Genomic DNA, 18,747 nt, shown 5'->3' with positions numbered 1-18,747 from the left:
AAAAAGAGTTGTAAGACAATGCTTTTCTTTTTTTCTTTTCCCTATACTTTTTCCGCTTCCTCCCCTATTTTCCTATTATTTTCATTTCTCTTTGTATTTCTGTATTTTGATAAATAATAAAATTTGAACCGTTTATGGCCAGGTTTTTCTGTTTTTAATCCAATTTTTTTCCACGTTGTCCATCTCTCTTTCTCCGCCCACTTCCTCAACGTCAAGGATTAAACTCCTTTGTGCCAAACTATTGCATTAAAACGACGCCAACGTCCTCAGCATTGACGCGTCATAAAGCAGGAACTTTCGCCTTGGCAGACAGGGGCCTGTACGGACCAATCTCGGCGTGACACGCCTCCCCCATTTTCCGCGCGAAGAATCTCTGACAAAAGCAACTCGAAAGAGAATCGCGGAGGCATACGTCATTCTTTGCCACAGCGTGGATGCAAACTAGGGGGCGCTGTCGAGGACTTTGGAAAACGACCAATGGAAGGGAGGAAGAGGCGAAGCTCGGCGTGCAAAGCAACAAGGCTGCCTCAAGTTAATGCTCGCGCCGCGGCGGCGGCGGCGGAACAGAAAGCCGAAAAACCACGAGCCAAGAAGGGAGGGCGGGAAAGAGCAGCTGCCTGGTGGAAGCGGCGGCGCTGGCTGAGCGGCGCGGGATCCTATCTTGAAGCGAGGAAGGTAGGTAGAAGCCGAAGCGTAAGTGCCGATACCCGAGGTCCTTTTCGCTTCTTGGAATGCGAACAGTCGGTGCCCGCCATCCCTTGGCTCGGCGAGACATTTCATCGACGGCTTTTCCCTTCGCCCGTCCCACCGCAGCCACGAAGCAGGATAGCTTGGCCAATTCCGTTCCAGCTGAGCGCAAAGGCAGCCCGCTCTGTTTGGGCTCCAGCGTGGCGGCGGCTCCTTCTTTCCCACGCCTCCGGAGGCAGCCGCTTTCTGTCCGCTGTGCCAAGCTGCGGCTACGCGTTCCCTTGCTTCCGATCCGTTTCGTTGTTTTCTGACTGGTATGCCCTATTGTGCGCCATCCAAACCGCCTGTTTCTTTTCTGCAGATCCGTCTTTCCCACGTAGCTCATCTTTATCGTTTACCCGGTGAGGATCTCCTTCCACAGGTACTACGGGTTGGGTGGAGAAAAAAGCACCAAGAAAAGCGCATCCTTCCGCACTTCTGGTGATACTTCGTAGAGTATCGGATCACTGCGGGTGGACTTTACCGTTGCCTGCACTGAACCCTCTTTGTCTGCCCCCCTTTGCATACCCCAAATTGTCTTACCATGCTATAAAAGCCTTCATGAAATCTATTCACATTTTACTACAATTGACTCAAGAAATGTAAGTTACTTTCAGGTTGGGTATAGGTAACCCAAGTGAATAGAAAATAATCAAATTAGTATTTAATTGACATACTCTGCAGCGGTGTCGTCCAGGTTATTGTGAATTTCCTGATGTAGTAAGATTATTTGCCGAAGGGGAAATTATGCAATCAGTATCTGATAGGGAGCAAACATTTATTCAGAGTCCCATCAATGCCATGGTTGCAGGAGACTTTGTCTCTTGCAGGGAAATCATTTAAGCTATAAACTATAGCATAATAGTTTATTTTTATGTTTATGTTTTAATAAATGCTTTATTACTGATGGTATCTGAAAGCTTTTTGTTTTAACTGGGTTAAGTAGTTTCATGATAAGGACTCTTGTTCCATAGCCTAGTTGTGTTTTTATTCCTCAGTTTGCTCATTGAGGTGATTGATATTCTCGGTTCTGAAGTTTCAGAATATAAGTAATTTCTATTACCATCTATCACACATAAATTGTTTCTATATAAAAATTGAGTTTTATTTAAATATATAGAAAATATGTATGTCACCCACTCTGAATGGTTCTGGGCAGCTTATAAAGGATAGTAAAGATATCATATAAAAATAAGAGATGTATAAAATAAGAGATGTAAAACAAGAAAACTGAAACAGTGTTATTGAAGGTTATGGCAAAATTTGAGCCTTCTTTAAGGCTTCTTGCTTTAATTCTTGGAATTAAAGGGGCAATTTATTTCATGATATATCACTGGCACAGAGAAAACTATGTTTTTAAAAATATCAAATTATTCAAAACAACCTTCATTAATACCTGAGATAGAGATTGATAGATAAAATAGAAAAAAATGATGTGGAAAGAAAGATAACATAAATCACCCATTTCCTTATCAACAAGGAAATGGTTAGACGGATGGATTACTATTGTTATTTTGAACCATACAAAGATCTCAATCAGGATGACTGAGTTTTATTAAAGTCCAAAGTATAAACTCTCTAGAAACCCAAACATGCATTTGGTAGTAGCTATGTTAAGACTCAGGGACAAAACTAGACTAGATAAGAATCTAAAATTAGGAAATAAAGTTACTATAAGAGCTAGGAATTAAACCTTATTTTTATCAGATCCAGAGATTTAAAGTCTTTTGGCCTTGTGCATTGAAGACACATGTACAGTATTTTGAGCATGGCACTGTCTGCCTAGGCTCCTTGCTTCCAAGCTTCAGTCCTCACAATTATAATCCATTACCAGTGACACCTTTCATATATGTGTGGACTTGGTGCAAAAGTCCAAAAAAGCTTTTGGAAGTACTTAAAAGTGAGTGACATAGTTCAGGTTATGCTAGTCTTCCAAAAAGAGACTGTATGGCTCCTGCTTTTAGCTTTGCTTCATTTTTTAAAACCTTTATTGGTCTTAGAAGAAATCAATGGACTCAATGGATGTAGTAAACAGCATTGCAATTGATAACAATTATTGTGCTGAATGTATGAGTAACACTTTCTGTCTGGCAGTGCTTTTAAGAACTATTATACATATTTATGCTGAACAAGAATGATGCGATTATGGATTGTATTATTTTTTACTACAGGGAATGGTCTAGACCACTGGTGTCATATCACGGCTTGTTTTCCATTGCCGGCAATGGGGTGGGCGCAGTTTTGGCATGACACATCTGGCCTGTGGGTTGGCAGTTTGACACCCCTGGTCTAGATATATTTGTTCTGAATTAACATTTGTCTTGATGATATGGGCTTTATATAAGATGTCATATAGGATAGCATTCAGAAATAGTTTTCTTCTCAAAACAGAATGTGCTGTTTTTTTGTTTTTTAAAGATCCCTGGAAACTATAAAAATATGATATCACTATGGTACTGTAATTTGAAGTAATTCAGACCATATTATCATCTAATTTCCTTTCTTGGTCTGCTTCATGTCTACAAATTCATGTCTACAATAGAATTGATGAATGTCTTTATTCTTAATGTCTCATTCAGTAACACAAAGGAGGATTAGGGTAAAAAATGGGTAGTTTTTACTGGACAGCAAGTCAAGCCTTAATTATAATTTTTCAAAGCAGGTGAAAGGCACTACTTGGAGAACATATTTCACATATTCTCTGTTTAAATAGTCTAATGTGGTTTCCTATTTATTTACTTTTATTCATTGGGATACATTGTGAATTCTGCAATAAATCACATTTACTCAAGGAAGTTACTTAATTATAACTAATTCAGACACTTGTACAGTCACCCTTCTTTATTCCTTATTCATAGATATCAGTATCAGTTTCAGGCAATATTCCCCATTTATATTCTTTTCATATTTCCTCATGAAAGAAAAAAACAGAATTTCTTCACAATGCTTTTTGAAGGTTCTCCTGGAAGCATCCTAATACTTCTCAAGGATATGCACAGTATGTATAACTGCATAGTTATTAGACCTTTGAAGTTGTTGAGCATACTTGTGAACATATGCTTAAAATGATTTACAAAGCAGATTCTTAGGAATGCATTGCAATAGCAATTTAGCTGTGGTAATTCCTTTTACAAACTCTAAACATAGTTGTTTCATTTATTTGAGACTATCGCTCAGCTAATTTTAAAATTTTAGTAATTTAAAATGTTTGTGTGCTATTTTCATATAACTTTTAAATGGCACTCCTTTATTAAAGCTGACTTTCTTAAATCAGCATCAAGTTATTTGATATCTTACAATGCATATAACAAAAATAATAATAATAATACAGTATCATTTAGATGTTAACTACCACCTACACAATTCTTTTCCTTCAGTCATGATAGCAGGGGCTAATAGGAAATGAACTTCAAGAAACCTGAAAGGCCCTGGATAGTAAACCAAGAACTAGATTTACATTTGTATTTCTTCATTTGGCTTTCCCTTTGTAAAGAAAATGATTTTGGATTTTGGCTGATTGATAAATTTCCACATTAGCTCTTTTTATTATAATAATTGTATTTATTGTCTCAGGAAGGAGCATTCTATGACAGTCTTGACTGGGCTTGTGTCAAGCCTATGCCCAAAGACTACCTAGTGCAATCCAAATGAGTCTAGTTCTTTATTTGTTTATACCTAATGGATAGAATCTTGTCACAGTGCAGATATAACTTTCTAACCTAATAGATAACCCCTGGGAGATGTATAGGATATGACTCCCTGAACTACTACTTCCCTGCCCAATACATACTACTCAGTTTCTTAATTTGGGCTTTTCTCTGGATTGTGCTGCCTCCCTGAAAAACCTTGGTCCTCTTGCCGGAATCCCACCCCATTCTGGTGTATATTCCATCACAATTTGTTAGGCAATCTGTGTTGAGAATGGTTGTTTCTTGGATGGGAAACCACTAGAAATTTTGGAAAGAAAGTGGTAGAAAGCCATAGTAATTCTTTTCTATATTGTTGCCAAGCAAATTACATGGATATGTCCATGAACTCATTAAGATTAAGAATTAAAATAAGCAACAAAATGGTAAGGGAACACCTATCCAACCTTAACAAATATAAATCACCAGGACCTGACAGATTACATCCCAGAGTTCTGAAGGAGATGGCAGATGTTATCTCAGAACCATTGCACCATATCTTTCAAAAACTCTGGAGCACCGGGGAAATACCTGAGGACAGGAAAAGGGCTGATATAGTTCCCATCTTCAAGAATGGGAAAAAACCGGACCCAGGAAACTACAGACCAATCAGTCTAACATCAATACCTGAAAAAGATAATCAAAAAACAGATCTGCAAACAACTAGAAGCAAACAAAGTTATAACTAGTAGCCAGCACTGGTTTGTCAAAAACAGATCATGCCAAACAAGTCTTATTACATTCTTTGATAAAGTGACTAAACTAATAGACCAGCGAAATACTGTGGACATAGTATACTTAGACTTCAGTAAGGCATTTGGTAAGGTAAACCATAACCTACTCCTTTGTAAGCTAGAAAAAGGTGGAATAGACAGCATCACCACCAGATGGATCTGTAGCTGGCTGACAAACTCTATTCAATGAGTAGTCCTCAACGGCACTACATCCACATGGAGAGAAGTAAGCAGTGGGGTACCACAAGGTTCCGTCTTAGGCCCAGTACTCTTCAATATCGTCATAAATGACTTAGATGAGGGAATTGAAGGGGAACTCATCAAATTTGTAGATGACACCAAACTGGCAGGAGTAGCCAATACCCCAGAAGACAAACTCAGGATCCAAAACGATCTTGACAAACTTGAACAATGGGCTCTGTCCAACAAAATGAGTTTCAGTGTGGAGAAAAACAAAGTTTTACATTTAGGCAGGAAAAATCAAAGGTACGAGTATAGACTGGGTGAGACCTGGCTTAAAAACAGTAACTGTGAGAGGGACCTTGGAGTCCTAGTGGACGATCACTTAACCATGAGCCAGCAGTGTGCAGCCACTGCCAAAAAAGCTAATACAATCCTGGGTTGTATAAACAGAGGAATAGAATCAAGATCACGTGAAGTATTAGTACCGCTTTATAAAACCCTAGTAAGACCACACCTGGAATACCCCAGCCAGTTTTGGTCACTATATGACAAAAAAGATGTTGAGAGTTTGGAAAAAAATCAGAGAAGAGCAACTAAGATGATCAGAGGCCTGGAGACTAAAACATATGAAGAATGGCTGCAGGAATTGGGTTTGGCTAGTCTAAAGAAAAAAAGAAACGGGCAACATGATAGCAGTATTCCAGTATTTGAGGGGCTGCCACAAAGAAGAGGGGGTCACTATTCACCAAAGCAGAAGAAGGCAGGACAAGAAACAATGGTTGGAAACTGAGCAAAGAGAGAAGCAACTTAGAATTAAGGAGAAACTTCCTGACAGTGAGGACAATTAACCAGTGGAACAGCTTGCCTCCAGAAATCGTGGGCGCTTCATCACTGGAGATTTTTAAGAAGAGGCTAGACAGTCTTGAGTTGCTATAGGTTTTCCTGCTTAAGCGGGGGGGGGGGGGGCTGGACTAGAAGACCTCCAAGGTACCTTCCAGCTTCTATTCTATTCTATTCTATTCTATTCTATTCTATTCTATTCTATTCTATTCTATTCTATTCTATTCTATTCTATTCTATTCTATTCTATTCTATTCTATTCTATTCTGATCAACTTGAAGGAAGCTTTACTTTGAATTACTTAACTCTTTCTTACCAGTTTCACCTGAAGAGCAAAAACTAGACCCTTGATTAATACCTTACATTTCCTGAGATTGTGTTTGTCTTGGAAACGAGACAAAGAAAAAATAAACATTCTATCCCAGATATATTTTGAGTGATATTAACAGCTACAATGGGAAATCGATGTTATGCAGCATTCTTTTTTCACAGACTGCTGCTTTGACGAATATTTAATTAGTATAAGGTTCCAAATCAAACATAGACTGACAAGTTGTTTTACTACAATTATAATGGACATAATTCTCTTTCCCTTTTTTATTGATCAATTTTTGCTTGATCTCTATCAAACTTTCCATTCCTTCCCTTCCCTCTTGGATTAATTTGTTCAGGTATTCTCCTTCAGTTTGGGTAATGTTTCAACCCTGAAGTGGGTCAGGTAATGCAGGTAGAATTCGTTAAATTTCTGTTGTGTGATATAAAATGATTTGTGTTACTATACATTATTTTTGTTCAACAGTGATAGTGGATTATGTTAGTAAACTATTTGGAGGGGGAAAAATTGAATTTACAGCTTACAGCAGTATAATTATTTTTTTCAATTTAATCATAAAAAGATGAAATAGTTTTTCAAAGTTTGAAAAAAGAAATCACCTCATCATTTTCTGTGTCTCATTTCCTGGCTAATGTGTTTATTATGTTTTATCAAAGTAGCAGAAAAAATATAGCATGTTTTCATTTTTTATCTTTTTTCCTAATCATTTTCTTGATTTTGAGGCCTCTTACTACTGACTTAGAAAAAAAAACAAATCCCTTAAATTTTATATTTGTGATGTCTTCAGGATTTAAAATAAAGCTGAACTACATTAACCTTTCACTTATTGTACTGTAGGCAAAAACTACAAATATTTTTTATTATGGAAAATGGCCAACTTCCAACTTTTCTCCTTAATCATCCAACTTTTTCCCCAATAAATTTGCGCTCTCCATAGTGCAAATGAAACAATGGACTTTATTCAGTAGCTTATAAAATGAAGATGAAAGGAAATCACAGAGGAGCCTTTGGAAATGAACATTGAAAATATATTTCACTAGATTTTAAAAGCAGCTTTTCAGGAGATTTATGATATGTTAATATTTCATATGTAGGAAATTTGAGATGTAGAATCAAGGTGAGAAGGCCAGCTTGAACAAGTTACTTGATCATAGACATGACCGTATTGTCAGCTGACAAAAAAACCAGAAATAGAAAAAGATTTAAAGCTTGGTATTTTAGGAATCCAGTTACTAAATAGTACTTTCAAACTATTATACAATCCTTATGTTACTTTGTCATTATAAGAAATATGGCTACTCTTCAGCTATATTAAAATACCACACATTTTACATGTCTTCACCATAAGAAATTTTTCTCTACTTGTTATGTATTGAATCTTTTCTCAAAATTGGAAATAGAATTTGCGTTAGGCTAAACTTCACAGACCCATGAAAGTGTGATTCCAGAATTGTAGAGGATGTACTATGGAAAAGTATAACATGATCCTAAGAATGTTCTCTAGGTTGTTTTGTTATTGTTATTTTAGTCCTTTGTATCATAGCTTTTGAATTTTTACCTGCAGAAAAAAAGCTTTTTGTCCTTTTGCAACTGGGTGTTTTATTATTTTTCTTACACAAAGAGATAATCATAATAACCATAATATCTTATGATAATAAATCATTACATTTTTAATGACTCTAGATAGCTCACAACAAAGAAGAAATTGTATTTAAAAAGATACATTGCAAGCACAATGAAGTGAGAGGTCTGCCTTATATCCTATGGAAAGTCTGGATGAAAAGATTTCCACAGCTGTTCTAAACAACAGTACAATGGGCACTGTCTGGATTTCAGAGTGAACCTAATTTTAGAGGGTGGGGACTGCTACAGAGAAAGTGTTTTGGGATCCAGAGAGATGATATTGTTTAATTGAAGGTGCCTGGTGCATACAAGGTATTTTATAGGGTTTTGAATCTATAGGAAATTTATTTATGGGACATTGTGGTTAAAGATGAGAAATGCAAATACAAATAATAGTATGAGAAAGGAAAATGGAATCATGAGAAAGAGGAATACCTTTAAATATATGAGTTTATCAAAGATATGCTGGAAGTGCTCTGAGATATTTAAGGACATTAAGTATACAAAACAACTTATAGTACATTACAGGTAGCCCTCAACTTACAACAGTTCATTTAGTGACTGTTTGAAGTTATAACGACACTGATAAAATTGACTTAATATTTTTTCACACCTATGATTGTTGTAGCATCCCCATGGTCATGTGATCAGTGTCCCAGGGTCATGTTATCATCTTTTGCGACCATCTGACAACCAAAGTCAATGGGAAAGCCAGATTCACTTAACTATGTTTCTAACTTAACAACTGCAGTGATTCACTTAACAACTGTGCCCAGAAGTGTTGTAAAATGGGGTACAACTCACTTAACAACTGTCTCGCTTAGCAACAGAAATTTGGGCTCAATTGTGGTTTTAAGTCAAGAACTATCTAAGAACAGGGGTAGGCAACCTCAGCTCTTTTATGACTCATGGACCAACTCCCAGAATTCCTGAGTCAGCATAGCTGACATAAAAGAGCCGAGGTTGCCTACCCCTGGCATAGAACCAGAATAATGACATAGAGCACAATGTCTAAGTTCAGTTGCAGTAGGAAAAAATTAAACTGTTAATGTCTGACTAGAAAAAATTGTAAATTTTCTTTTCTTTTTTGCCTGCAAATTACACTCCTGGCAACTACAAGGATCATGTAGTTTTCTAGGTAGCATTTTCAGAAATAGTCTACCATTGCTTTCTTCCTAACTGGCCCAAAGTCCTGCAGGACTAGAATTAGGGCTTTCCCCCTACTAATTCAGTACCTTAATTTACTGGACCAAACTGACTTTTATCTGTAGTCGTTAATATTTTCTTCCCAATCAATTGGCCTCCTGTATGAATACAGAAATAATAATGATCTTATTTTGACTTGATTCATACATCTGCAGTCATCTATGTACAACAATTGTGTGGTCTGTTGGCAATAATAAGTAGGATGGCTTTAGTAGATTAATTGTCTATCTAAATATGACTTAAAAGAAAATAATATGGATGGTAGTGGAATGGATATACTGTATTTCTGGAACGGTCAATGATGCTCTGGGGAACAGTTCTAATAAATGCATTGGAACCAAAGGCATATCCTTTAAAAGCAATAACAGTATGCTGATGATATAGGACAAATCATTATGGGATATTAATATTTAAGAGTTAATCCTATTTCTTTCAGATAACTTTTTCCAGAAGCTAAAGTGAGTCTAAACTAAGCCTGCCTCCTGTGTGATGTAGTTACTGCTGCAACCACCTGTTGATGAATAATTCATCTAGTATTCCCCCCTAATCTTAGTTTATGAGAAATATACTGTAGGAGGTCTACATTATATACTGTCTTTCTGGCAAATCAAGCATAAAATAGGAAAAAATAATTTCTGTAATGCAGTTCTAGTTCTTATAGTGTAAATATATGTGACTGGGCATTACCCCTACTCTGACATCAAAGTGGGCATAAAATAAAACTTTAATAAATAAATTCAAAATGTATATAAAGCCTAATGTGTAAGATATTTGCAGACTAAAAGAAGATGATACTTTGTTATAATTAGCAACTTGGGAGAGATAGAACTTTTAAGATAATAATAATAATATAATAATAATAATAATAATAATAATAATAATAATAATAATAATAATAAGAAGAAGAAGAAGAAGAAGAAGAAGAAGAAGTTGGAAGGGACCTTGGAGGTCATCTAGTCCAACCCCCTGCTCAGGCAGGAAACCCTATAGTTATATATCATCTCCTCCAAAAGAGAAAAGTAAATCTTGAACTCAGCCTGAAATTACACAGAATGACCTACATGTGCAGAAAAATCAAAATTAGAATAATGTTGCACACAGAGATGAAAAAATTAAAAATGTATGCAACATGTAGCGATAACAATATCACTTACACATATACTTATTCATAGAACTTTATAGCACACTCTGAGAGCTTTACAGCGTCAGCATATTGCCCCCAACAATCTGGGTCCTCAGAAGGGTGGAAGACCAAGTCAACCTTGAGCTGGTCAGGATCGAACTCCTGGCTGTTTTCTAACCAATGTGCAATCTGAATTTTAGAGATAGCCTAAATCCCAAATTAAAGTCCTCTGCTTCTTTGCCCCTTGACTCCCCTAGTTTCTTGGAATAATTATATTTATTCAACAGAGCTGGTGGAGAGATAGTACCCACACTTGCTTTCCCAAGTCAGGTACTTGCACTCTTTCTCCAGAATTTTGCTTTGGTCCTTTAAAGAAAGAAATCCATTTTTCTGTCTTTAAAAGGGTAAGGATTGAGGATATGTGCTAAAATCCATGCTTGAGACAAGACCTCTGTTCAAATTTTCCCATTTAGTAATCAGGCTAGTACATATGAGAATATTTTGGAAAAAATGTTCTCTGGTCATCCTTCACATTTCTTCCCTAGCCCCACTACATAAGCTTATGAAATAAAACAGCCCTACTGTGTCAGCAAAAGATTACTGCACATTGGTTATCATACTTGCTGTCCTGATGGTGGAAAATTCAGGAGCTATCTGAATCCTTCCTAAAGTTTTTAAAAGATATTTTTAGGTGCTGTGCATATAAAGCAACTGTGTGTAGTTTCCAGTAAGAGTTTCAGTACATCCTAGTGGGCTACCATTTATCTTTTTAAATTCCAATAATCCTGGACAAACACTTTGAGCTCTCATCCCTGATAAGTACAATTACTTCAGATGGTATACTGAAAAAAGGATTATTTTGGAACTAAGCCAATATGTTAAAGTTGTTGCAATGATTCATTATAATAATATGTTTAACTTTTGTTTGAGACCAGCAGTTGATATTTTAAAGTGGTTGTACAATGAATGGGCTCTTTGAAAATGTCAAATACTGTTTTTACATGATGAGTGAAAGTGGGTGTTGTTATCTACTTTCGTAACATAGTAATTTTCCATGCCTGTGTGCTTCAATCTAGTTATGACATCTTTGATGTGATTAGATCAACCACAGGTCTGGCAATTATTTAAATATACAAAGCTATGTGACTATAACATTCTCCCTTCAATACAGAGTGCTCTATATGATCTAGGCTTTTGTTTCAATTAAAAAGTGTTAAAAGTAGCAACTTGGGGACTTTGTAAAACAGATGTATCCTTCATTAAAGCAGCCATGTATTCTAGAAGGCATTCCTGACTGTTGAGGGACTAAATGTTTGCATGTGAGTTCAGTTTTCTTGTGGTATTAGCTGATGAGTAGTTTGTGCATACACATACATTTGTAAGCAACGAAAGACAACCTTTGTTAGGGTCACCCATTAGCTTCATGAGACCAGATCGCTTGAAGAAGTGTCTCCCTCCCTTATGAGTTCCTTTTTATACCTCCAGTTTACAATTGCTAGGCTGGGATAGAGGAAGCTTCTAATTACAAGTGATGGGGACAATGAGCATTCTGATTTTGGCATATCTTTCTAAAGATCATAGAGCTACATTCATAATATTCATATTTCCTCATTTTTTCCACAATATGCTTGAAAAAAATAACCATTCTTCTTTGTGTAATTTAGTGTTTTCCAAATTGTTGCTGACAGTATGTATTGAATTTAAAATTCTGTAGTATCCATCTAATATATATTAGAATAGGGGTCCCCAAACCCTGGTCCCCGGACCAGCACCAGTCTGCTGCATGCCAGAACCCAGGCTGCGCAAACAAGCGAAGCCCCATCCGCGGGATGCAGACAGCACACAAAACCATGCCCCCTCCAGTTCGCGGAAAAACCTCTTTCCATGGAACCGATCTCTGGTGCCCAAGATGTTGGGGGCACTCTATTAGAAGGTACCCAGTTGAAAAACGTGTGTGTAAACTGTTCAGTCATATAATTGAATTTCTCTAATAAGCTGTTATATATCTACTTTAAATTTATACATCTGAATAATTAGTTAATTTGCTTTTGTATGTTTTTCTTTTCTGGAAAATTTCCTTATCATATATACTCTTAAATAAGAATTTCTCCTTCGTGTTTTAACATTATTTAACAAAAATGTATGTTTTTCACTTAGTGTATGGTTGTTAATGTTCAGGTTCATGTAGTTAGAATGCTTTGGAAAAATGTTGAATGAATTCATTAATAGTTCAATATTTATATTTGTAAATATTTATACTCCTACCTGTATTTCTCATTGTGTTGTCTTTAAAATTTAGGCACCTGAGATTAGTGCAGAACTGATAAAAAAACAGTTCCTAAATTTGGAGACTTCAGGAAGGATAAGTCTTTATATAGGATACAAAAACAAATGATACATACATTCAATATATATGAAATAATGATGATGATGATGATGATGATGATGTTGTAAGGGACCTTGGAGGTCATCTAGTCCAACCCCATGCTGCTCAGGCAGGAAATCCTATATCAGTCCAGTCTATTCTTAAAAATTTCCAGTGTTGGAAGTGTTGTGATTCAGTGTCAGCCTGTGGGTTCGACAGCTGAATCGGACAGTTCTGAGGAGGAGGAGGGGATTGGAGAGCCTGCAGAGGAAAGTTCTGAGGCATCGCAGAGCTCTCAGCCAGGCTCCTCCCGTCTGGTTCCTCCTCAGACCCAGCTGTGTGAGCCTGAAAGCTTGGACGAAGATGTTTCACAGCTGGCTTTGTTCAAGGATGCCCGAAGCAGGAGGCAGACAAGCAGGAGTAAACAAAGGAAGGCAATGAGGCACCTTGGGAGGAGGCAAAGAGAAGCCACGCCTTGAAACTGTGTTTAAAAGGGGAATGTGTGGGAGGTGCTGGTTGCTGAAGGCAACCGTTTGAACAGCTTCTGATTTAGTCGTGGTTAGTATTTTGCTCTGTTTTGGATCTGTTTCGTTTCATTTGTGTAAATAAAGTTGGTTGGCTTACTTCCAGCCTATTGACTTTTGAAAAGGGGTTGTTCCTGACATTTCTGCAGGGCCGGTAGTAGGCTGGAACAGAACAGGAACATTCACAGCTTTTGAAGGCAGATTGTTCCACTGATTAATTGTTCTAACTGTCAGGAAATTTCTCCTTAGTTCTAGGTTGCTTCTCTCTTTGGTTAGTTTCCACCCATTGCTTCTTATCTTGCCTGGAGGTGCTTTGGAGAATAGTTTGGCTCCCTCTTCTTTGTGGCAACCTCTGAGATATTGGAACACTGCTATCATGTCACCCTTGTCCTTCCTTCATTAAACTAGACCACGGGTCGGCAACCCGCAGCTCCGGAGCCACATGCGGCTCTCAGCCATCCCCTGCGGCTCCCAGTCCTCTGCCATGTGCAGTCCAAAAAAACCCCAACAACCTGGGACTAAAAATGTTCAACCAATCAATTCAAACTTCTCATGGAAAAAAAAATTGAAGCTTGAATTGATTGGTTGAAGTTCTTTGGTTTGTGGGACTGCCCACAACCCTCTTTTCTTCCTCAGACTGCACATGGCGGCAGCGCAGGAAGAGACAGGAGGACTGCTGGAAAGGTGAGTGGGTCGGTCAGTGAGTGAGTCGGTCACTGCTGGGGTGGAGGAGACTGCCCATGTTCGGCCTTACGGAAGCCAATGACATTAGCGGTGGAGGCGGCGTCGAGAGAGAGACGTTGGAGGTCTGCCGCATCTCCATCAGCCTCCGCCTCCCCCGCAGAAACAAATCCCCCTGCCGGCTCTCATGGCAGCAGTGAGCCCCAAGGAGCGGGCAATCGCTCCGCCGGCGGCGGCTGCTGTTGGGACGACCCAATGCAGTCTCCTTCTCTTTGTTTCAGTTTGCTTTCTACATTTGGAATGAAGACACGAGATTTGGCGTTTCTCCGTGCCCGCTGATCAGCGGACACAGAGAAACGCCCATTCCCTCTGCTGAGCCATCCCAGTTGATTGCGTTGCAGAAGGCAAGCATTTAGAAAGAAGACACAAGATTCAGCATTTCTCCGCGCGCACTGATCAGTGGGCGTGGAGAAACGCCCATTCCCTCTGCTGAGCTGTCCCAGTTGCTTGCGTTGCAGAAGGCAAGCATTTGGAATGAAGACTCGAGATTCGGTGTTTCTCCGTGTGTGCTGATCTCGCGCTCCTTACAGTCTCCCTCTCTTTGTTTCAGCTTGCTTTCTGCATTTGGGATGAAGACTCAAGAGAGGGAGACTGTAAGGAGCGCGAGATCAGTGCGCGCAGAGAAACACTGAATCTCGAGTCTTCATTCCAAATGCTTGCCTTCTGCAACGCAAGCAACTGGGATGGCTCAGCAGAGGGAATGGGCGTTTCTCCACGCCCATCAGCGCGTGCGGAGAAACGCGGATTCCCTGTGCACCCTTGCGAGATATGGAGGTGCTCCAGGGAAGTAACTGGGATGGCTCAGCAGAGGGAATGGGCATTTCTCCACGCCCACTGATCAGCGCACGCGGAGAAACACAGATTCCCTGTGCGCCCTTGCAAGATATGGAGGTGCTCCAGGGAAGTAACTGGGATGGCTCAGCAGAGGGAATGGGCGTTTCTCCGTGCCTGCTGATCAGCGCGCGCGGAGAAATGCTGAATCTCGCATCTTCTTTCCAAATGCTTGCCTTCTGCAACGCAAGCAACTGGGATGGCTCAGCAGAGGGAATGGGTCTCCGCGCCCGCTGATCAGCGGGCACAGAGAAACACCAAATCTCGTGTCTTCATTCCAAATGCAGAAAGCAAACAAACAAAGAGAAGGAGACTGCACTAGGCCGCCCCAACAGCAGCCGCCGCCGGCAGAGTGATTGCCCGCTCCTTGGGGTTTGCTGCTGCCATGAGAGCTGGCATGGGGATTTGTTTCTGCGGGAGAGGCGGAGGCTGATGGAGATGCGGCAGAACTCCAGCGTGTCTCTCTCACCGCCGCCTCCACCGCTACTGTCGTTGGCTTCCGCTAAGGCCGAATCTGGGCAGCCTCCTCCACCCCCAGCAGTGACATTGGGGATTCTCAGGTTAAATCGGAACCAAGCAGCAAGTGAAAAAGTTAGCAGTAGCAGCAGTAGCGGGAGTGGTTTTAATTGCCAAGCGTCCCCATGGAAGTCAATGGAGGTGCCGCGGCTGGCCTTTTGAGTTGGTGAGTGAATGAGAGTGAGAGAGAAATGTTTTTTGAGCAGTGTGAGTGAATGAGAGCATGAAAGAGACTTTTTAGAGCAAAAGTGAGGTAATGAGAGAGCGAGAGAGAAGCTTTTGCAAACAAAACATGAGTGAATGAGAGCGAGAGAGAAGCTTTTCCAAGCAAAGGCAAGTGAATGAGAGCAGAGGTGGCAGGGCGGCTGCACGTATCCCCTTAGGCTCCACTGTTCTGTCAGTCAAGCCTGTTGTTTTGCGCATGCGCGCGCATGTGTATCCTTTGCGGCTCCCAGTTTTTTTCTTTTGTGAGGGAACCGGTTCTGAGTGGCTCTTTCACTGTTTCAGGTTGCCGACCCCTGAACATACCCAATTCCATCAACTGTTTGTTATATGTTTTAGCCTCCAGTCTCCTAATCATCTTTGTTGCTCTTCTCTTTACTCTTTCTAGAGTCTCATCATCTTTTTTACATTGTGGTGACCAAAACTTAGAAAAGTGTGGTCTTACCAAGGCATTGTAAATCGGTATTAACAGTTGACGTGATCTTGATTCTATCCTTCTGTTAATGCAGCCTAGCACTGTGTTGGCTTTTTTTGGCAGCTGCAGCACACTACTGGCTCATATTTAAGTGATTGTCCACTAGGACTCTGAGATCCATCTCACAGTTACTACTATTGAGCCAGGTACCACCTATACTATACCTGTGCATTTGGGGTTTTTTGCCTAAATGTAGAACCTTACTTTTTTCACCATTGAATTTCATTTTGTTAGATAGCACCCAATGTTCAAGTCTGTCAAGATCCTTCTGTATCTTAAGCATATCTTCTGGAGTGTTGGCTATTCCTGTCAGCTTGGTGTCATCTGCAAATTTGATGAGTTCCCCATCTATCCCCTCGTCCAAATCACTGATGAAGATGTTGAAGAGCACTGGGCCTAAAACAGAGCCCTGGGGCACCCCACTACATGCTTCCCTCATGTAGATGCAGTTCCATTGAGGACCACATGCTGAGTACAGCCGATCAGCCAGCTACGAATGCATCTGGTGGTGATGCTGTCTAAACCACATTTTTCTATCTTATCAAGTAGTAGGTTGTGATCTACTTTATCAAATGCCTTACTGAAGTCCAAGTAAATTATATCCACAATTTTGTCACTTGGTCAAAGAATGCAATAAGATTTGTCTGGCATGATCTGTTTTTGACAAACCCATGTTGGCTTTTGGTAATGATTTTGTTTGCCTCTAGTTGTTCGCTGATTTGTTGTTATCTTTTCCAGAATCTTCTCAGGTATTGAGGTCAGGCTGATATGTCTGTAGTTTCCTGGATCTATTTTTTCCCTTTTTTGAAGATGGGAACTACATCAGCTCTCTTCCAGTCCTCTGGTAGTTCCCCAGTGCTCCAGCATCTTTGAAAAATATAGTTCAGTGGTTCTGAAATCACATCTGCCAGTTCCTTCAGAACCTTGGGGTGTAATCCATCTGGCCCTGGTGATTTTAACTCGTCTACGCTGGACAGGTGCTCACTTACGTTTTTGTTGATTATCTTGTGTTTCTAATCTGTTTTTTATGGTACTGTTTTTGATAGGTTGGACTGTTTTTTCTCCTTTGTGTAAAGATGGATGCAAAAAACGAGTAAAATAGTTCTGCTTTCTCCGTTGCTTGTCACCTTCTTGCCACTTTCTCCCACTAATGGACCAATCATTTTCTTATCTTTTTTCTTATTTTTTACATGTTGAAAGAAACTTTTTTGTGTGTTATTTTTTACTTTTGTCGCAAGCCTTAGTTCATTTTGAGCCTTAGCTTTCCTCATTTCATCTTTGCAGGCTCAGGCTATTTCCTGATATTAGGCCTTAGTTATTGTGTCCCTCTTTCCACTTTTTATACTTGTCTCTTTTAACTTTCAATTTATCAGATAGTTCTTTATGCAGTCATGCTGGTTTCTTTTGAGTACTGTTATTCTTCGTTGGTATTGTGCTAGACTGGGTTTTTATAACTTCACTTTTCAAAATTTCCCAAGCTTCTTGAGTTGTTTTCCCCTTGAGGATTCTCATCCATGGAATACTTCCAAAGTTCCCTCCAAGTTTATTGAAATTAGCTCTCTTAAAGTCCAAGACTCTAATTTGACTATGTTTAATAATAATAATTTAATAATTTAATTTTTATACCGCCCTTCTCCCGAAGGACTCAGGGCGGTGTACAGGGCAATACAATAAAATACAATATATAAAATACAATATATATGTTCTATTGCTTGTGCTTGCGTAATGTTGAATTCCAATGTTGCATGATCACTCCCCCCCCAAGGTTCCTGTGGCTTCAACACCTTCTATTGTTTCATCTATGTTAGTGAGAATTAAGTCCAATATGGCTGATCCCCTAGTTCCCTTCTCTATGTTTTGGGAGAAAAAGTTGTCTGCTAGGTTTGTTAGGAATCTGTTTTGGTGCAATTTGTCTCCCAGTTGATGTCAGGGTAATTAAAGTCCGCCATTACTATTGTGATGTCCTTCCTACATACCTTAGCTGACTAGCAAAACATTCATCTATTTATTCTGTCTGGTTGGGTGGCCTATAGTATACACCTATGGCAATGTCATTTCCCCCCCCTTTATATTGACCCAAATGCATTCAAGACAGTTTTCATCATTGTTGTGCTCTTTCTGTAGAGATGTAGTAATTTCTTATATAGAGAGCAGTGTCAGAAAGTAATAAATAAAGCAACTAGATGTTAGAAGTAGACAATAGAAAACATTGATCCTTGATAATATTCCACAGATGGCAAATTTATGGGTTACATCACCCCCTTTTTCAGTTGAATTAGTATCATTATACTTGCAACTGTTTCAAGTTCTTCCAGAATACAACCCTATTGTTTATTTTATGATTTAAGGTAGTTTTTGCAAGTAAAAAAGAAATGTCTTTGGACAAAAAGAAAACTCAAGTGTCCTGAACTTCAAAAGAAAGCATGGATACCAGGCTAAAATGCTAATGTCACCTTTATTAAATTTTAATTTTTAATAATGCTTTAATTTTTAGTATGCTTTAATAAATCATTATTATATTTATTAATAATGAAGCATAATATTCCACGTAACAATGTTACCTTGCAAACATTATTAAGAAAATTATCAACCATAGCAACATAGACAGAGAGATAACG

General features: G+C 39.0%; 1 protein-coding gene across 3 annotated transcripts in view; it reads left to right on the top strand.

The window, feature by feature from the left end:
• Positions 1–493: 493 nt before the first annotated feature.
• PXYLP1 (2-phosphoxylose phosphatase 1) overlaps positions 494–18,747 on the top strand; it is a 46,838-nt gene continuing 28,584 nt past the window's right edge. The window contains exons 1-2 of one of the 3 annotated variants that reach the window (XM_081328919.1): positions 1,047–1,108; positions 3,648–3,724. The gene's annotated coding sequence lies outside the window, so the exon portion shown is untranslated. Of the gene's footprint in view, positions 694–1,046; positions 1,109–3,647; positions 3,725–18,747 lie in introns of those variants that run through there. The other 2 variants (XM_081328921.1, XM_081328920.1) reach the window with 2 other exon arrangements.

This window comes from Vipera berus (genome assembly GCF_964194415.1).
Source record: "Vipera berus genome assembly, chromosome: 5".
Lineage (NCBI taxonomy): Eukaryota > Metazoa > Chordata > Lepidosauria > Squamata > Viperidae > Vipera > Vipera berus.
Note: the sequence above shows the minus strand (reverse complement) of the source record. Positions and strands in the feature narration are given on the sequence as shown.